The sequence below is a fragment of the Aethalodelphis obliquidens genome, unplaced genomic scaffold (genome assembly GCF_003676395.1).
Source record: "Aethalodelphis obliquidens isolate GAN/ISIS:26980383/991018 unplaced genomic scaffold, ASM367639v1 scaffold9, whole genome shotgun sequence".
NCBI classification, from domain to species: domain Eukaryota; kingdom Metazoa; phylum Chordata; class Mammalia; order Artiodactyla; family Delphinidae; genus Aethalodelphis; species Aethalodelphis obliquidens.
In genome coordinates this window covers 25,953,760-25,975,485 of record NW_020837953.1, presented here as the reverse complement: position 1 = coordinate 25,975,485, position 21,726 = coordinate 25,953,760, and the positions used below count along the sequence as shown (strand labels likewise).

At 46.8% G+C, this 21,726-nt stretch overlaps 1 protein-coding gene and 1 pseudogene across 2 annotated transcripts in view; one reads left to right on the top strand and one right to left on the bottom strand.

The window, feature by feature from the left end:
* Nucleotides 1-21,726, bottom strand: part of CSMD2 (CUB and Sushi multiple domains 2) — a 668,027-nt gene that overhangs the window by 470,943 nt on the left and 175,358 nt on the right. The window lies entirely within an intron of this gene.
* LOC113621861 (serine/threonine-protein phosphatase 1 regulatory subunit 10 pseudogene) lies at nucleotides 2,481-5,824 on the top strand (annotated as a pseudogene). The gene has a single exon (XR_003433329.1). The product of XR_003433329.1 is annotated as a serine/threonine-protein phosphatase 1 regulatory subunit 10 pseudogene (transcript).

Here is a 21,726-nt window from a genome sequence, read left to right as displayed (position 1 = left end):
TACTAGAGAATGGACTTGAGGATGTGGGGAGGGGGAAGGGTAAGCTGTGACAAAGTAAGAGAGAGGCATGGACATATATACACTACCAAATGTAAAATAGATAGCTAGTGGGAAGCAGCCGCATAGCACAGGGAGATCAGCTCGGTGCTTTGTGACCACCTGGAGGGGTGGGATAGTGAGGGTAGGAGGGAGGGAGACGCAAGAGGGAAGAGATATGGGAACATACGTATATGTATAACTGATTCACTTTGTTATAAAGCAGAAACTAGCACACCATTGTAAAGCAATTACACTCCAATAAAGATGTTAAAAAAATAAATAAATAAAAAATAAAATAAAAAACTTTTCAGAAACTAGGCATAGAGGGAACCCACCTCAACATAATAAAGGCCATATATGACAAACCCACAGCCAACATCATTGTCAATCGTGAAAAACTGAAAGCACTTCCTCTAAGAATAGGAACAAGACAAGCGTGTCCACTATTGCCACTATTATTCAACATAGTTTTGGAAGTCCTAGCCACAGCAATCAGAGAAGAAAAAGAAAGAAAAGGAATACAAATTAGAAAAGAAGTAACACTGTCATTGTTTGCAGATGACATGAAACTATACATAGAGAATCCTAAAAATGCCACCAGAAAACTACTAGAGCTCATCAATGAATTTGTTAAAGTTGCAGAATACAAAAGTAATGCATGGAATTCTCTTGCATTCCTATCCACTAAGAATGCAAGATCAGAAAGAGAAATTAAGGTAACAATCCCATTCACCATTGCAACAAAAAGAATAAAATACCTAGGAATAAACCTACCTAAGGAGGTAAAAGACCTGTACTCAGAAAACTATAAGACACTGATGAAAAAAACCAAAGATGACACAAACAGATGGAGAGATATACCACGTTCTTGGATTGGAAGAATCAATATTGTGAAAATGATTATACTACCCAAAGCAACCTACAGATTCAATGCAATCCCTATCAGATTACCAATGGCATTTTTTACAGAAATAGAACAAAAAATCTTAAAAATTTTTGAGACAGCCAAAGCAATCTTGAAGGAAAAAAACGGAGCTGGAGGAATCAGACTCCCTGACTTCAGACTATACTACTAATCTACAGTAATCAACACAATATGGTATTGGCACAAAAACAGAAATATAGATCAATGGAAGAGGATAGAAAGCTCAGAGATAAACCCATGCACCTATGGTAAACCAATGTGTGACAAAGGAGGCAAGGATATACAATGTAGAAAAGACAGTCTCTTCAATAAGTGGTACTGGGAAAACTGGACAGCTACATATAAGAGAATGAAATTAGAACACTTTCTAACACCATACACAAAAATAAACTCCAAGTGGATTAAATACCTAAATGTAAGACCAGACACTGTAAAACTCTTAGAGGAAACCATAGGCAGAACACTCTATGACATAAATCACAGCAAAATCTTTTTTGGCCCATCTCCTAGAGTAATGGAAATAAAAACAAAAATAAACAAATGGGACTTAATGAAACTTAAAAGCTTCTGCACAGCAAAGGAAACCATAAACAAGACGAAAAGACAACCCTCAGAATGGGAGAAAATATTTGCAAACGAATCAACGGACAAAGGATTAATCTCCAAAATATATAAACAGCTCATGCAGCTCAATATTAAAAACACAAACAATCCAATCCAAAAATGGGCAGAAGACCTAAATAGACATCTCTCTAAAGAAGACATACAGATGGTCAAGAGGCACATGAAAAGATGCTCAACATCACTAATTATTAAAGAAATATAAATCAAAACCACAATGAGGGCTTCCCTGGTGGTGAAGTGGTTGAGAATCTTCCTGCTAATGCAGGGGACACGGGTTCAAGCCCTGGTCTGGGAGGATCCCACATGCCGTGGAGCAACTAGGCCCGTAAGCCACAGCTACTGAGCCTGCGCGTCTGGAGCCTGTGCTCCACAACAAGAGAGCCCACGATAGTGAGAGGCCCGCGCATCGCGATGAAGAGTGGCCCCCGCTTGCCACAACTAGAGAAAGCCCTCGCACAGAAACGAAACGAAGACCCAACACAACAAAAAGATATAAAATAAATTAATAAATTCCTACCTCCAACATCTTCAAAAAAAGAAAAAGAGAAAAAAGAAATAGCAGAAAATTTCAAATTAGGCATGAGCATGAATTAAAAAAAAACGACAATGAGGTGTAGTTTCTAACCAGTATCACCTCACACCGGTTAGAATGGGCATCATCAGAAAATCTACAAACAACAAATGCTGGAGAAGGTGTGGAGGAAAGGGAACTTTTGCACTGTTGCTGGGAATGTAAATTGATACAGCCACTATGGAGAACAGTATGGAGGTTCCTTAAAAAAACTAAAAATAGAATTACCATATGATCTAGCAATTCCACTACTGGGCATATACCCAGAGAAAACCATAATTTAAAAAGACACATGCAGATTCTGGGGTTCGTTTAGAGGTTTGAATTTTCTCGGAGAAAGACGGGCCGGCCGTGAGGAGAAAAGGAACAAGCCACAGCAACATCTAAGCCCTTGAAAGGATCCTGAGAGAGGGGGGAAAGGGAAAACAGCAGCCTCCAGCCCACCGCTTGTGTCTTCTGCCCCTTCCCACCTATCTTGCCCACCCCACCAGTCCACGCTGCCTGGGACTTGAAATCTGTGGCCGAAGGACCGTCACCACATAACATCAAAAATAATCAACCACCCTCCCTTCCCAAACCCACCCAAATTCACTCATCCGGAGTTTACTTTTTTTAATCCACTCAGAACTTTTTTTCTACGACCCCCCTCCCTACATGGAGTTGGGTAGTGGGGGAATGAATACTGAGTTGGCCTTTACTTTTTTTAAGGAGACTTTTTGATCCAAGGAGGCCCCCCAAATAATTGAGTTTTGGGTCCTGGTTGGTTGTTTTATTTTTTTTCTCCAAAATTTTAACCCCTCCCCCGCTGAGCCCAAGGTGCTGACGTCGCAAAAAAATTGGATAAAAACCTCGATCATGGGTTCGGGTCCCATGGACCCCAAAGAGCTTCTCAAGGGCCTGGATAGCTTCCTTAACCGAGATGGGGAAGTCAAGAGTGTGGATGGGATTTCGAAGATCTTCAGTCTGATAAAGGAAGCACGAAAGAGAGTGAGTCGATGCACTTACTTGAACATTCTCCTGCAGACCCGTTCACCAGAAATATTGGTCAAGTTTATTGATGTTGGTGGTTACAAGCTTCTTAACAATTGGCTGACATATTCAAAGACAATCAACAACATTTCCCTCTTGCAGCAAATTCTACTGACCCTGCAGCACCTACCACTCACTGTTGACCATCTCAAGCAGAGCTCCGGAAATTGGCCTCAGTCCTTGTCAACGACTGGATGGCTGTGATCCGCTCCCAGAGCAGTACCCAGCCTGCTGAGAAAGATAAGAAGAAACGGAAAGAAGAGAGAAAGAGTCGAACCACCCCTCCTGAGCGACCGTTGACTGAGGTGAAGACTGAGACTTGGGCTAAGGAGGCCCCGGAGAAGAAGAGGGAGAAGCCCAAGTCCCTCCGAACCACGGCGCCCAGTCACGCCAAGTTCTGCTCTACCCGACTAGAGCTGGAGACCCCGTCTTTGGTGCCTGTGAAGAAGAATGCTTGTGCAGTGGTGGTTTCTGACAAGTACAACATTAAACCCATCGCCCTCAAGCGTCAGCTGCCCCAGGATATGCTGCGCTCCCTGCAGAGAAGAAATACAAGCCACTCAACATGACACCCAATGCCACCAAAGAGATCAAAGTGAAGATGATCCTGCCACAGCCTATGGAGGGCCTGGGCTTTCTGGATGCGCTCAATTCAGCCCCTGTTCCAGGCATCAAAATTAAGAAGAAGAAGAAGGTGCTATCACTCACAGTTGCCAAGCCCATTTGAAGGAAAACAAGCACAGAACCAAGCACAGCAAACCTTCTTCCCCAGAGCCAGCACCTCCTTCTGAGGCTATGGACACAGAACGTCCAGGGACCCCAGTTCCCCCTGTTGAAGTCCCAGAGCTCATGGATACTTCCCCTTTGGAGCCAGGAGCTCTGGATGCAAAGTCAGTGGAGCGTCCCGGAGATCCTAGCCAGCTGACCCGGAAAGGCAGGAAGAGGAAAACTGTGACCTGGCCTGAGGAGGGCAAACTGAGAGAGTATTTCTATTTTGAACTGGATGAAACTGAACGAGTGAAATGTGAATAAGATCAAGGACTTCGGCCAGGCAGCTAAGCGAGAGACACCGTCAGACCGACACGCGTTTGAGACGGCCCGGCGTCTGAGCCACGACAACATGGAGGAGAAGGTGCCCTGGGTGTGCCCCCGGCCCCTGGTGCTGCCCTCGCCTCCTGTCACCCCTGGAAGCAACAGCCAGGAGCGGTACATCCAGGCTGAGCGGGGGAAGGGGATCCTTCAGGAGCTCTTCCTGAACCAGGAAAGTCCTCACGAGCCTGATCCCGAGCCTATGAGCCTATCCCCCCAAAACTCATCCCCCTAGATGAGGAATGTTCCATGGATGAGACCCCATATGTTGAGACCCTGGAGCCTGGGGGGACCGGTGGCTCACCCGACGGGTCAGGCAGTTCCAAGTTGCCTCCTGTTCTGGCCAATCTTATGGGAAGCATGGGTGCCGGGAAGAGCCCCCAGGGTCCTGGAGGAGGAGACATCGATGTGCAGGAGATCCTCACCTCCATCATGGGTAGCCCTAACATCCATCCCTCAGAGGAACTGCTGAAGCAACCAGACTATTCAGACAAGACCAAGCAGATGCTGGTGCCTCATGGACTCTTAGGCCCTGGTCCCATAGCCAATGGTTTCCCACCGGGAGGCCCTGGGGGTCCCAAGGGCATGCAGCACTCCCCCCCTGGGCCTGGTGGACCTATGCCAGGTCCCCATGGAGGCCCTGGGGGCCCTGGTGTGCCAGTGGGTCCACGTCTCCTGGGTCCCCCACCCCCTCCCCGGGGGTTGATCCCTTCTGGGATGGCCCAGGTGACCCCATGCGGGGTGGCCCGATGCGTGGGGGACCAGGTCCGGGGCCATACCATAGAGGCTGTGGTGGCCGAGGCGGGAGTGAACCACCTTCTCCTCCTCCTCCATTCCGAGGGGCCAGAGGAGGTCGCTCTGGAAGAGGACCCCCAAATGGACAAGGGGGCCCCGGTGGGGGCATGGTCGGAGGTGGTGGGCATCATCCCCATGAAGGCCCTGGTGGGGGCATGAGCAGTGGCAGTGGACATCGTCCCCATGAAGGCCCTGGCAATGGCATGGGCGGTGGACATCGCCCCCATGAAGGCCCTGGCGGCGGCATGGGCGGTGGGCATCGCCCCCATGAAGGCCCTGGCGACGGCATGGGTGGTGGCAGTGGCCATCGTCCTCATGAAGGCCCTGGTGGAGGAATGGGTGCTGGTGGTGGACATCGGCCCATGAAGGCCCTGGACATGGGGGGCCCCATGGCCACCGGCCTCATGATGGCCCTGGTCACCGAGGCCACGACCATCAAGGGCCACCCCCTCATGAGCACTGTGGCCATGATGGCCCTGGCCATGGCGGAGGGGGCCACCGACGGCATGATGGAGGCCACGGCCATGGAGGAGACATGTCAAATCGCCCTGTTTGTCGACATTTCATGATGAAGGGTAACTGCCGCTCTGAGAACAACTGTGCCTTCTACCACCCGGGTGCCTTCTACCACCCCCTGCCCTAGGGACCACCTGCCCACCCCGCCCACACCCCTGTGGACTGCAGCCTTGCTCCTTCCACCCTTTTATGGCTTCTGTGAGGCCCATTTTCCCCTTTCCCCAGCTGATGAGGCGCCGGCCCCCTCAGTGCCCACCTGCCTGGGTTCCTGGGGGTTTTCTGACGCCTGGTGCGCATTGACGTACATATTTTCCTCCAGTCTGGGGAGGAGAGAGACTGGACACATTCCGTACCCTGGGCTGCTGAAGAGGAGACCCAGCTGGCTTCACTTTTTGAGGAGATTTGCCCTTTATGCCAAGCGCTTCTCCGGTATTACCCTTTATGCCTGAGAACCTAAAGCTGGTTATCCTGGAGAACACCTCTACTCTCCTCTTGTGGGTCCTCCACATGCACACAGAACTCTGACACGGGATCAGCTGCACTTATGAAATCATCCCAGCCAAGTTCATGCTTCCTCGTGGGGTGGGGAGATGGTGAAAGGGGTACTGTGGACCCACTGCACTGAGAGGCCTCAGTCAGGCTGGATCTGAGCTCTGGAACACATCATCCCCACTCCTCCCCTGACACAGGCTTTACATTGAGTCCTTTCTCAAGTAAGACGTTGCAATCTCCCGTGAACACCCAAGTTTGCATCATGGGTCTGCTAGGTTCAATGATGGCAAATTCAGGTCAGCATCCGGTGAAAACTTTTAGCTGGCATAGGTGAGGCCATTGGTGGTGGTCCACCCTTGCCTGCAGCTCATTCTGGAAATTAAAACACTTCAGTGAGACCAGCTTTTCATCAACTGAAGCCCGGCGTGCTGGGCATGCCAGTCACACTACACGCACTGCCTCTGGGAGTTAGCGCGCTCCTGGCCCCCCCCGGAACCTTGTGGGTGTGAGGCCTCCAGCTCCCTTGCCCTGTCAGCCACCTCTGAATCCCCACCAGGTGCCTTCCTGGGTGGATTCGATAAGATGCCCTGCCCTCTCCCAGCCCTCTCCACCTATCTCAGCACAGTTGTTTTCTATGAAAACAGTGGATCGGTTGGGTTTTGTGCATGATCTTGGGTTAGAGCCACAATGGATTTGACGATGAGTATTTTCTTTTTTCTTTTGGTTTTGTATAGTTTGTACCTTAATAATAAACAGTGGAAAGAGAAGTATTTAATAATAATAAAAAAAAAGACACACGCACCCTGATGTTCATTGCAGCACTATTTACAATAGCCAGCTCATGGAAACAACCTAAATGCCCATCGACAGACGAATGGATAAAGAAGATGTGGTACATATATACAATGGACTATTACTCAGGTATAAAAAGGAACGAAATTGGGTCATTTATGGAGACGTGGATGGACCTAGAGACTGTCATACAGAGTGAAGTAAGTCAGAAAGAGAAAAACAAATATCATATATTAACGCATATATGTGGAATCTAGAAAAATGGTACAGATTAATCAGTTTGCAAGGCAGAAATAGAGACCCAGATGTAGAGAACAAACGCACGGACACCAAGCGGGGAAGGTGGGTGGGGGGAGATGAATCAGGAGATTGGGATTGGCATATATACACGAATATGTATAAAATAGCTAACTAATAGAACCTGCTGTATAAAAAATAAATAAAATAAAATTCAAAAGAAAAATGAATTGCAAGATAGCAGCAGTGGAGCATGAAACCACGCAAGGGGCCCTGGTGCCCTGTGCGACCACACAGGCCTTACACCCCTGAAGCTGGTCCTGAGTGCAGGGAATTATGAAAAGGGCGCATCCTCTCCACGGGCCGAGAAGCAGCAAAATGAAGGTTGGGCTGAGGAGGATGGAAGAGAATTCTGGCCTTCAGGGGTTCACAGTCTCATGGGGGACGCAGAGAGAAGCCAGCAGGTAAGCCCAGCACAGAGCCCCAGGCCCAATGGCCGAGGCATGGCAGTAGCGGCAGGAACTTCAGGAAAGCAGCTACCCGGCTGTGCAGAGGCCAGGGGGAGGTCAGGGATGGCTTCCAGGAAGAAATGATTCAAGATCTGGATTTTATAGGACAGGAAACCTACGAGGGTCCCTGAACTCCCAGGGAGTCCCTGGTCCATTGAATTGGACCTTGGATCTCTCATCCTGACCCCAGACTCCAGCTAGCCCACTAGCCATGAAACCTTCAAGACCTCAGCTCCAGCCCAACCTTGGTCCCACCTGCACATCTAAACCACAGCCATAGAGGTTTTCTGCCCTTAGGGCTGCAAATCCTTGAAGGCTCAGTCTCCATAAAGAGAACTTTGACCCAGGACACCATTCCTAATGATACCGAGGCTTAGATTTGAATCACATAGGAGGGAGACATTTGTCTAGTGGGCAGACCTGGCTGACGAGTGGACATCTCCGGTTCTCTGGGGTTCTCTTCTTGGGTGTATGCAGCGATTCCTGTGAAGTGATGAAAATCTTTATTTTATTGTGAAAAATCATTTCCCAAAATAAAGCCAACCGCCCAAGGTGGCAATGGAAGTGAAAAGTAAGTGAGGAGTCTAAGGAAGTGATGGGTTTTAGCTAGAAACTAGAAGCCATGGGTGAATTAAGGAGCGGATGTGGAATCTGACGGTGGCTCTGACTCGTGAGTGTTTGAAAACAAGGAAAAGATTTATGAAATCATTTCAGCAAGTGCTTCAGCCAGGGCAAAAATTGCTCACTGAGTGGGAATGAATACTTTGGTGACTGCTCAAAAGGCGGTGGAGTATTGTGAGAATTTGCCCAGGGAACCCAGGATTCTCCATGGAAATGCTCTTGGAATACAGCTGGGAGCCCCATTAACATTTCCATAAAGCACTGGGTGGCAGAGGCAGTCGTGTGGCTATGGGCTGACTCTAAGCACAGGAAAGGTTTAAACGTTCTGCAAAGTGTCTTCCCTTTGCCACAAAAGTTAATAGAAGCGTGGCATTATCATTCATCATGACCTCCTTTCAGCTTAGAAGCTTTGCTTCAACTCTGCATGAATGCTGGTTGAGTAATGATAGAAGGCAATGGAGAGGGGAGTTTATTTTAGTGGAGAATTAATTTTAATATTTTATAAATGGCTCTGGTCTTTAGTAATGGAATCCTTAAAGATCTGAAGAGGTCATCAAAATACCTTTTTTTTCCAAGTACGCACTCTACTAATTTAAGGAGGGAAATGTCCTATAAAGATACTTGAGGATTTGGGAATGTCAAGTTCTCAGAATATACCCTGCTTGAATTTCAAGGATCTACACACAAAAGGATGCTCACTCACCCTAGCGTGAACATACCCAGGTATATTCTTGCTTAATCAGGCAACACACCTGCACTCACAAGTTCAAGCGTGCACACCCCCCTTTCCCTACAACATGTAGATATCTCTACAGACTTCTTTCTCTTTCTATGTGATGCCACTTCCTCCTCTTTCTACTCCTCAGGTCAGATCCTAGCCAAAGGTCCATAAACGTCACTCAACAGGTGTTCTAGTGGTATCCCGAGGAAAACACATGAGCTCTTTGTGATCACCCCCAACCGCCACCCCACCACAGGTACTAACCTGAGTTTCCAAGTTGGAAAAAACATCCCATAGGGCCTGCCCAGGGTTATTGGGGCCAACTGGCTTAGAGCAACCTGCTAAAAATGCCTCATTTGGGGCAATGGGTCACTGAGAAGATCCCAGGTCACACTCTGCTTCATTCCTGTTGTACTTTCAGACCTCCAGTCTGTGAACAAGAGCCTTGCAGCAGGACAAACACTCGAGATAGAGGAAGGAGGGCTGGTTTGAAGGGCTCCATCCTCTAGGATAACAGAAACTCAGGAGGATACCAAGTCTTCCCTGGATGGTTTTCTGCAAGGAGGACAGAAAACCACAGGTGAAGGACCACCCCGTTGGAGCACTCTTAGATGCTAAAGCACGGGAACCGTGCACACCTGTTATTTTCTCAACCCCTGGCCAACTGTAACAAGCAAGGTAAATGTGATGGGACATATTCTGAGGGCACCCACGCCGGTTCGGCACCTAGCTGTTCTCCAGCTATGAAACTAAGTCTTTGCTAAACTTTCTCTTAGGTGAATATAAAGAATAACAGCAGATGTAAGTGAGAGAGAGGCTGAGTTGCTCTGCATTGGCTTCAACCTGTGGCCAGCATGATAGACAGTGGAAGAGGGATGAGATGGAGAACCAGAAAATGTGGCTTCAAGGACCAGCCATGCAACTGGTCGGTGAGGTCATGTGATCACTCAGACTTTCAGCTTCCTCATTTCTCAAATGGGCATGATAATCCCTGCCTTGACTGTTGTTATCAAGATTCAGTGGGTCAGCGAGCATGGAAGTGTTCAGGAGACTACAAACCCCTCTGCACATGTTAGGAGTTATTACCTAGCTGTGGGCCTGGCTCTTCTTCCTGCTTCAACATAACTGTAATTCCTTTCAAGTTTATTGAGGGCAGGTCCTTACCTCCGGAGAGGCCACTTCTGGCTCCTTTCCCTACTCCCTTATTTTTTCCTCCTCAAGAAAAGAGGAGGGACACAACTGATTATTGAGAGCCCAATATTTATCAGGCCATATTTTCAAGAGCAAAAGGGCTGACTCTTGTGTTTGCTCTGATTTAATCCGCCTTCTAAAGGAAAGCACACCATTCTCTCCTTCTGGTCCACCTTTCCTGTGTGTGTCTGGGAGGGTAAATCTGGCCAGCCTTGCCCCTGGAGCCTGCCTATCTTTTCTTTGAGAGAAAGATGGGCAACTCCACCTTATTCTCCGGTCTAGCCCTCTCAGGTCCCCCACTTTGGGGAGCTTGTCCAGAACTTAATAAAGCTGGTTCTTTGACTCCTATTTGGCAAGTTATCTTTGCATCTCTTCTTTCTTTGACTTAAAATTTAAATGGGAAGAGGAGTGTCTTAAGCCCCTTGAACTCGTTACTCTTTACAGTTTTTCACAAATCCCATGTGGCAGATGGACCCCAAGGTGATCCCCCCAAATTCCCTGCCTTCTGATGTTCATATCTTTGTGTAATACCATCGCCTTAAGTGTGGGTAGAGCCTGTGACTTGCTTCCAACACTAGAACATGGAAAAGGTGACAGGATGTCACTCTCATGATTATGCCATATTAGCAGACTGGAGATAGAGACTCCCCTTGAAGTTTCATGAACTATAAAAGGCCACGCTGGAGAAGCCCATGTGACAAGGAATGGAGGTGGCCTCTAGGACCCAGGGCTTCCTCCGGAACCTGAGGGTGGCATCCAGCAGAAAGCTGAGGGTCCTCAGTAATTGAGCTGCTAGGAAACAAAATCTTCCAGCAACCTGAATGAGCTTGGAGGGGGATTCCTCCTCAGTCGAGCCTCCAGATGAGAGTGCAGCCCAGCAAATATTTGAGGGCAGCCTGTAAGACCCTGAGCAAGAGGATCCAGTTAGCCCACGCCCAGGCTCCTGACCTATATGACAGCTGTGTTAGTATTATTAATTGTGAGTTAATGGAGGTGTGTTGTTTTAGGCTGCTAAGTTTATGACAATTTTGTGATTAGGATAATCTATACTTGTGATCGTTGATATTTGTGATGACAACTATTTCACCCATTTTCCGTTAGGACTTTACCATGCTAAGGCTACTTTCTTAGGCCTCTGCTAACACTCACCCTTGTTGGTCGCATGCCCCTCTTGGCATGTTCTGTGCACATCCTGTCTGTTCCCTGTCAGACTCTCCCATCATCATTCACTTAGAGGTGATAACTGAAACTGTGGCAGTCAGTGAGGTCATGTGAGAAAGAACATGGAGAGGAAAGAACAGAACAGGACCACACCCTGGGGAATGTGCACATTTGGAGGCAGCTGGTCCAAGTCGAGATGTGCTATAATATAAAATACATGCCCAATCTCAGAGACTTAGTATGAAAGGGAAAATGTAAAATATATCATCAGTATGTTTTACAATGATTACATGCTTAAAGAATAATATTTTGGATATGTTAGCTTAAGTAAAATATGTTATTAGATTTAATCCACCTGTTTATTTTTATTGTTTTAAGACAGCTACTAGGAACTTAAAATTATATAAATGGCTCACATTTGAGGTTTACATTATATTTCTATTAGATCAATCGATTGATAGATGTTTTGGAATTATCTGGGATTATTTTCTGGTGCCAGGCACTGTGCTAATGATTTATGACACTATGTCATCTGATCCTCATGTAATACTGTATCATTTCTGTTTTACAAATGAGAAAGTTGAGGTTCTGAGAACTTAAGTGACTTTCCCAAGATTGCATGAAGAATTCATCAAGGGGCAGAAATTCAAAGCCAGGTCTCGTCGACTCAGAATTCTTTGCTGGTAACCACTATGCTCTGCTGACTCCTTAGATGAATGAATGAGTGAAGGAGTGAATGAATGAGTGTATGTGTCTGATGGTGATGCAAGGTGGAATGATTGGCTCTTGCCACAAGGCTCTCTAGCCAAAGGCAAGGCTTGTTGCAGAGATGGTGCCCCGGACTCCCTTCCTCCTACCTCCCCTGTGTAAGGCTGCCACACAGCCTCCCTTGGGAATCCCTGTATCTGCCATCACTCGTCTGACCATCATTCCAGATCTCCCCCTGGTCTCTGCTCTCAGCTAGCGAACCCAGCTTTGCAGAATCGCAAGGCGACATCTGATGGCATCCGAGACTGAGCTCAGGCCTGGCACTTGGGCGTAGGCAGTTCTATGGAAGCGCCTTGGCACAATCCCAGTTCCTGTCGTGGCTGGCAGGGAAGAGCAGGTGTCCACTGGACAGAGCAGCCCTTCCTGCCAGCCCGGACCTTCCCAGGAGGGAGGTGGCTTCCCATGAAGCTCTTCCCTGCCTGTAGGGATGGAGCTCCCATGTGTGGGTACAGGGCTGAGACCGCGGGGAGGTGGACCCGTATGTGCCCACCCGCTTTCTCCTGCCTCCCTGAAACCCAGAGCCGGGAAGTGACTTCCCAGGCCCCTTAACTGGTAAGTGGCAAACTCTGGATTCTAATCCATATGTGTTTAACTCCAAAAGGTTTGTTCCTTTTTCCATAACCCATGCTGCCTCCCTCCTGAACTTTCCATCTGCATCGTTCATGGTCTGCTAAGCCTCAGTTTCCTCATCAGTAAGATTGGGATGGTAGTAATTGGGCTGCTGGGAGGGTTCACTGGGATAAGGCATGTGCGGAGCTTAGCACTGGGCTGGGCACAGCACAGACACTCTGGAAATGAGTGCAGTTATCAGCATCAGGATGGCCATTATCATTATGGGGGCCCCGGGGGTGTCTGCAGGGACTTTGGGGAAGTGGCTGGCAGTTAAGAGCATCTCTTCAAGGCTTCTGGAGTGGCCCAAGGACGCCTTCCTGGACAGCATGACTCAAGATTAACATGCAGTGGATAAGCAGTGTTGGTCCTCCCTGGAGGCCCTGCCTGGGCCACATCCGTGGTGACTTCCCGAGTTCCCAAGGCCCCGGGTGCGCCAGCAGCCTCATGGACACTCACGACGGACCTTCCTTCAGCCCCGTGGAGGCAGCAGCCGCCCAGCCAGCCCTGCTGGGGCAGCTCCCGGACGGGAAGGTCTGCAGCCCCCGGAAGCAGCGTGCCTGTCTTGGGTCATTTGCTTGAACCCCATCACTTCAGCTTTTGGGTGACGCCAGACATATTCCGATGTCCTTTCTATCGTGTGCGTGAGTGAGAGCGGGGCCACCAACTACCAGCAGCTCTGGGAGACACACCGTGTGAAATGTGAACAGAGCTGAGGTTTCCCAGTGGAACCCCGTGGCAGGGAGGCTGACTGCTCCTTTGCCGTTTCCGGAAACGCTGGGAAGGCCAAGTGGGATGTGCAAGTACCTTCAGCGGGATGGCTGGGCTCTACTCTGGGGGACGAGTGAGGGAGAGTGTCTCCAGGAGACCAGCTCTGACCCCCCTCACCTTCCTGCCTGGCTCCTCCTGGGCCCCGGGGAGCCTTCAGGGGCCGGTGCTAAGACCGGCTCCTGGAGGACTTCCAAAGAGGCAGAGTCTACTGTTCTCAGAGATGCCAAGGACTTTTTTTCAGAGGATTCAGGTGGGTTGGAGAGAGACAGCACAATTCACAAAATAAATCAGAGCCTGATACCGCCGTCAGCCCGGGAGACGAATATTTATACTATTTATCTTTATATCACTGACACTCCCTAGGGAAGCTGGTCTGTATAGAATAACATGCCGCTTAGGAGGTAAAAACATTTTAAAGTTTCTGAGGACCACGTTTATGGTTTGGCAACACTTATGGCTTCCCCAGCCAGGGACAGGGATGGGGGCACGGGGTGGGAGTGGGGAGGGAAGGTGGAGGGGACGCGGATGGACGGAGGGTGGCTGCAGGAATGCGCTCCCTGGGGACTTCTGCATGCTAAACTGTGCAGTGAGAACCGACCCGCCTTGAGAAAAGGTGGGGGAATGTGGCCCAGCCCTCACTGTTCCCCCATTATACGTCTCACAGCACAGAGAGGGTAAGCCATCCACCCAAGGGTACACAGCTCTAAGCCAATCTTGGCGTCTGATCTCCAGTCTCAGCTCCCAGGCACCCATCCTGACCCAGGCCCTGTCCGCCTCGAACTCCCTCCTCAACCAGACTCCAGGCCAGGCCCAGCCAGAATCCAGCCCCACCAGGCCCCACTCTAGCCACACTGACTGCCTCCAGATTCTCCAGGCCAACTGCCGCGCTCCCTTGCAAGGCCCCAATCTTCACAGGCAAGGGCACCACTGTGTCTGCTGCACGAAGTTCTCTCAAGCCAGACAGGAAGCAGACCCAGAGAAGGGAGCAGAGCAGCCAACCAGGAGGGGGAACGTTCCTTCCCACTGGGGGGCCGGCCAAGGAGGAGATGGGGTCTGGAATGGTTTGCGGTTCAGCAAGGAGGCTGAAGAAGAGCCTCATGATTCAGGCATTCCTGCGCTCCACCGACTGCCCCAGGCCCTGAGCGGGGATTCAATGAGACAAGCTTCCTGCCCACAGCGTCTCCCAGGTCAGCCAACAGAGGAGGCAGCTGGGAGAAGTGCAGTGAGGTGAGGAAAGGTTTGGCTGCCCGAAGGCAATTCCCCTCTGCCCTCAGCCAGCCTGCTGCAGGTGGTGAACTGTGCTCCATGGAGTCGGAGGAAGCCTTACAGGAACGGCCCTGCACACTGCCCTCGCGGACTTAGGACCTGGCTCGAGAGACAGGACTCCCTCAGCGGGAGGGTCTGAGCCCCCAGGATGCCAGAGCCCAGGGGGATGTTCCAGACAGAGGCACACAGTGCAAGGTCCTCTCTAGTTCAGGGAGGGGGAGTGATACGGACAGACCTCAAGAAAAAGGCTGGGTCTTCCACAGGAAAAACTTAGACCACCTGAGAGGAGCAAGGAGAGACAAGGGATGGCTCAGAAAAAGGTGCTGCTGCAGTTTTAGCGGGAACTGCCCCTGCCTGCACGTGGCCTCTGGTCCCCTTCCTCTGCCCGCGCCCCTGCGGAGATGACAGCCCTGAACAATGGCTGGGATGCTGTAAGCACACGTCATTCATTTGCCTACCTTAAGGGAGGCCTGTAAGTCTTTCTCTGCGTGTGTTTTCATCAAGAAGTAATCTTTACGACCACAAAAAATGTCCAATAACATTTCTCTCCCCTGGCAAGCATCCCCCGTATATCAAAGGCTCAAATACACAGTGTGAAAGCTTGCAGGGACAGGTGTTGGTGAGAGCTTTATAGCAGCCTGCAGGAGCTGTGTGAGCGTCACATGGGCTCACACAAATCTCACGTGGCTCCGGGAACGGACAACTGGCCCGCAGAAAGAGATTCCTCCCACGTGTGTTCATTCCGCCTTTCTTCTGGAAACGCTTCTCCAGGCCAGGCACTGGGCCAGGCACAAGGGACACAGACATCACCACGTCAGTCTGCTTGTCCCCGAGGAGCTGGTTTTGCCGCATGCTGTTCTACGTGCTTTGTATGTTGTAACTTCTTTAATCCTTGGAAAAGCCCCAGAAGGTACTCTGACACTCCCCATTTTACAGATGGGGAAACTGAGCCCCAGGGCAGTTGAAGTAACTTGCCCAAGGTTACAGGGCTGGTCAGTGGCAGAGCTGCTTTGCTTGCATGTTTCATCTACTGGACTGTGAACATCCCAGGGTCAGGGCTGAGTGTTGTTCATCTTGGCACCGGGCTGAGCACAAAGGAGTCCTCCGGAAAATGCTGGCAAATATATGAGCATGAACATGAGAGCCAGAAGGGAGCACAGGCCCGTCTAGAACCTAACTCCTACATTGCACGTGAAGCCACCGAACCCCAGAGAGCAGAGGGAGCTTCTCTAAGGAGTGACCTTCTTAGGACCAGAGTTTCCCGGCCCCTTCCACACCAGTGCACTTGGATGTCTGCACACTTTTTATCTGGGAGTATCTCTAATAAGCAAAGGGAGGAAGACATTCTATGGATGAAGCAGCCACCGTGAGCCAGACACGACATCAGGTGCTTGATGTGTCCACCCAGCTCACCTCTCAAGTGAGGAGGGCAGATCGACCCGGCTTGGGGGACTCTGAAGTTGGGTGCTTTCCACTGCATGGAGCTCCACTCAGCCTGCCCCTCACTGGGCAGGCTCTACCCCTCCCTTCAGGGGCCTGGCACAGGGCTAGGTGCAGGAAGGAGGCTCAGGAGAGGTCCCTGTCTCTCTGGGGTCCACCCTCATGACCAGAGGACCTGGCTTGCAAAGGAAACCAGCTCACACCCAGACCTGTTCTGTAAGGTGCAGTGGATCCAGGGACACAGTTCACATGGACTGGAATCTACTACTGTCTCCACCAAGGGCTCCTGATAGTTTCAGGGTCATGCTTTTGTCTACAGACTATTGTCTATCCCTCTCCATTTTCCTTACCAAGCTCTATTCTTCATGACACAGAGACCCATCAAACAAAGTACTGTCATGTATTTGTTCTATACTATTGGATTTATTTATAGTTTATAGTAATTTATATTTTATACTCCTGGATTAGAACATCAACAAACTGTTCACTGCTATACCCCAAGTGCCTAGAACAATGCCAGGTACATATTAATTGCTTAATAAAACTTTTTAAAAATAAATAAGTGACAACAAAAGAAAACACAAGACATCAACAAAAGACAAAAACCACATGATCGGGCTTCCCTGGTGGCGCAGTGGTTGAGAGTCTGCCTGCTGATGTGGGGGACACGGGTTCGTGCCCCAGTCCAGGAAGATCTCACATGCCGCGGAGAGGCTGGGCCCGTGAGCCATGGCCGCTGAGCCTGCACGTCCGGAGCCTGTGCTCCGCAACGGGAGAGGCCACAACAGTGAGAGGCCCGCATACCGCAAAAACGAACAAACAAACAAAAAAACCTCACATGATCATCTCAATAGATGTAGAAAAAGCATTAGATAAAATTCAACATCCATTCATGATAAAAATCTTACCAAAGTGGGTATAGAGGGAACACATCTCGACAAAATAAAAGCTATTTATGACAAACCCACAGTCAACATAATACTCAACAGTGAAAAGCTGAAAGCCTTCCCGCTAAAATCTGGAACAAGACAAGGATGCCCACTCTTAACACTTCCATTCAACATAGTATTGGAAGTCCTAGCCACAGCAATCAGATGAGAAAAAGAAGGAAAATATATCCAAGTTGGAAGGGAAGAGGTAAAATTGTCATTAAATTCAGATGACATAATACTATATATAGAAAACCCTAAAGACTGCATCAAAATTACTAGAACTGATAAATGAATTCAGCAAGGTACCATGATGCAAGATTAACATACAGAAATCTGTTGCATTTCTTTACACTAACAATGATATATCAGAAAGGGAAAGTAAAAAAAAAAAAAAATCCCTTTTAAAATCGCATCAAAAAAATAAAATACTTAGGAATAAACCTAACCAAGGAGGTGAAAGACTTATATGCTGAGAACTATAAAACACTGATAAAGCAAATTGAAGGTGATTCCAAGGAATGGAAAGATATCTCACGCTCTTGGATTGGAAGAATTAATATTGTTAAAATGGCCATACTACCCAAAGAAAGCTACAGATTTAACGTGATCCCTATCAAATTACCTATGACACTATTCACAGAACTAGAACAAATAATCCTAAAATTTATATGGAACCATAAAAGACCCAGAATTGTCAAAGCAATACTGAGGAAAAAGAACAAAGCTGGAGGCATAACCCTCCCATACTTCAGACAATACTACAAAGCTACAGTAATCAAAATAGCATGCTAATGGCACAAAATCAAACATATGGATCAATGGAACAGAAGTGAGAGCCCAGAAATAAACCCATACATTTATGGTCAATTAATCTTTGACAAAGGAGGCAAGAATATACAGTGGGGAAAACACAGTCTCTTCAGTAAGTGGTGTTGGGAAAACTGGACAACCACATGTAAATCAGTGAAGTTAGAACATGCCTTCACATCATACACAAAAATAAACTCAAAATGGCTTAAAGACTTCAATAGAAGACTTGACACCATAAAACTACTGGAAGAGAACACAGGCAAAACATTCTCAGATATAAATCACTGTAATGTTTTCTTAGGTCAGTCTCTGAAGGCAATAGAAATAAAAGCAAAAAAAAAAAAATGCAGAGAAAGCTTTCGACAAAATTCAACACCCATTTATGATAAAAACACTCCAGAAAGTAGGCATAGAGGGAAATTCCTCAACATAGTAAAGGCCATATATGACAAACCCACAGCCAACATCGTCCTCAATGGTGAAAAACTGAAAACAGTTCCACTAAGATCAGAAACAAGGCAAGGTTGCCCACTCTCACCACTGTTATTCAACATAGTTTTGGAAGTTTTAGCCACAGCAATCAGAGAAGAAAAGGAAATAAAAAGAATCCAAGTCAGAAAAGAAGTAAAGCTGTCACTGTTCGCAGATGACATGATACTATACATAGAGAATCCTAAAGATGCTACCAGAAAACTACTAGAACTAATCAATGAATTTGGTAAAGTAGCAGGATACAAAATTAATGCACAGAAATCTCTTGCATTCCTATACATTAATGAGGAAAAGTCTGAAAGTGAAATTAAGAAAACACTCCCATTAACCACTGCAACAAAAAGAAAAAAATATCTAGGAATAAACCTACCTAAGGAGACAAAAGACCTGTATGCAGAAAATTATAAGAAACTGATGAAAGAAAATAAAGATAATACAAATAAATGGAGAGATATACCATGTTCTTGGATTGGAAGAATCAACATTGTGAAAATGACTTTACTACCCAAAGCAATCTACAGATTCAATGCAATCCCTATCAAACTACCACTGGCATTTTTCACAGAACTAGAACAAAAAATTTCACAATTTGTATGGAAACACAAAAGACTCCGAATAGCCAAAGCAATCTTGAGAAAGAAAAACGGAGCTGGAGGAATCAGGCTTCCTGACTTCAGACAAAACTACAAAGCTACAGTAATCAAGACAGTATGGTACTGGCACAAAAACAGAAATATAGATCAATGGAACGGGATAGAAAGCCCAGAGATAAACCCACGCACATATGGTCACCTTATCTTTGATGAAGGAGGCAAGAATATACAATGGAGAAAAAGCCTCTTCAATAAGTGGTGCTGGGAAAACTGGACAGCTACATGTAAAAGAAGGAAATTAGAACACTCCCTAACACCATACACAAAAGTAAACTCAAAATGGATTAAAGACCTAAATGTAAGGCCAGACACCATCAAACTCTTAGAGGAAACCATAGGCAGAACACTCTATGACATAAATCACAGCAAGATCCTTTTTGATCCACCTCCTAGAGAAATGGAAATAAAAACAAAAATAAACAAATGGGACCTAATGAAACCTAAAAGCTTTTGCACAGCAAAGGAAACCATAAACAAGACAAAAAGATAACTCTCAGAATGGGAGAAAATATTTGCAAATGAAGCAACTGACAAAGGATTAATCTCCAAAATTTACAAGCAGCTCACACAGCTCAATATCAAGAACACAAACAATCCAGTCCAAAAGTGGGCAGAAGACCTAAAGAGACATTTCTCTAAAGAAGATATACAGATTGCCAACAAACACATGAAAGAATGCTCAACATCATTAATCATTAGAGAAATGCAAATCAAAACTACAATGAGATATCATCTCACACCAGTCAGAATGGCCATCATCAAAAAATCTAGAAACAATAAATGCTGGAGAGGGTATGGAGAAAAGGGAACCCTCTTGCACTGTGGGTGGGAATGTAAATTGACACAGCCACTGTGGAAAACAGTATGGAGGTTCCTCAAAAAAACTAAAAATAGAACTACCATATGACCCAGCAATCCCACTACTGGGCATATACCCTGAGAAAACCATAATTGAAAACGAGTCATGTACCACAATGTTCATTGCAGCTCTATTTACAATAGCCAGGACATGGAAGTAACCTAAGTGTCCATCAACAGATGAATGGATAAAGAAGATGTGGCACATATATACAATGGAATATTACTCAGCCATAAAAAGAAATGAAATTGAGTTATTTGTAGTGAGGTGGATGGACCTGGAGTCTGTCATACAGAGTGAAGTAAGTCAGAAAGAGAAAAACAAATACCGTATGCTAACCCATATATATGGAATTTAAAAAAAATAAAATAAAAGGTCATGAAGAACATAAGAGGCAGACCTACTAGAGGATGGACTTGAGTATATGGGGAGGGGGAAGGGTAAGCTGTGACAAAGTGAGAGAGTGGCATGGACATATATACACTACCAAACGTAAGATAGAGAGCTAATGGGAAGCAGCTGCATAGCACAGGGAGATCAGCTCGGTGCTTTGTGACCACCTAGAGGGGTGGGATAGGGAGGTTGGGAGGGAGGGATACACAAGAGGGAAGAGATATGGGGACATATTTATATGTATAACTGATTCACTTTGTTATAAAGCAGAAACTAACACACCATTGTAAAGCAATTATACTCCAATAAAGATGTTTAAAAAAATGAAATAAAATAAACAAATGGGACCTAAGCAAACTTATAAGCTTTTGCACAGCAAAGGAAACCATAAACAAAATGAAAAGACAACCTATGGAATGGGAGAAAATATTTGTAAGTAATGTGACTGACAAGGAATTAATTTCCAAAATATACAAATAGCTCATACAACTCAATAACACAACAACAAAAAAACCCAGTCAAAAAATGGGCAGAAGATCTAAGTAGACATTTCTTCATAGAAGACATACAGAGCACCAAGAGGCACATGAAAAGATATTCAACACTGCTTATTATTAGGGAAAAGCAAATCAAAACTACAATGAGGTATCACCTCACACCAGTCAGAATGGCCATCATTAAGAAGTCTACAAATAATAAATGCTGGAGAGGGTGTGGAGAACAGAGAACCCTCCTATAGTGTTGGTGAGAATGTAAATTTGTGCAGCCACTATGGAAAACAGTATGGAGGTTTTCCAAAAAAACAAAAATATGGTTGCCATATGATCCAGCAATCCCACTCCTGGGCATATACCCAGAGAAAACTCTGATTGGAAAAGATACACGCACCTCAACATTCATTGCAGCATTATTTACAGTAGCCAAGACATGGAAGCAACCTAAATGTCCATCAACAAATTAACGGATAAACAAGATGTGGTATATATATACAATGGAATACTACTCAGTCATAAAAAAGAACAAAATAATGCCATTTGCAGCAACATGGATGGACCTAGAAATTATCATACTAAATGAAGTAACTCAGGTAAGACAAATATCATAAGATATCACATATGTAGAATCTAAAAAAAATGGTATAGTAGCTCTATTTTTAGTTTCTTAAGGGACCGCCATACTGTTCTCCACGGTGACTATGCCAATTTACGTTCCCACCAACAGTTTGGGAGGGTTCCCTTTCCTCCACACCCTCTCCAGCATTTGTTGTTTGTAGATTTTTTGATGATGGCCATTCTGACAATCCCACTCCTGGGCCTGTATCTGGAGAAAAACATTGTTTGAAAGAATATGCACCACAATGTTCATTGCAGCGTTGTTTACAATAGCCAAGACATGGAAGCAACCTAAACGGCCACTGACAG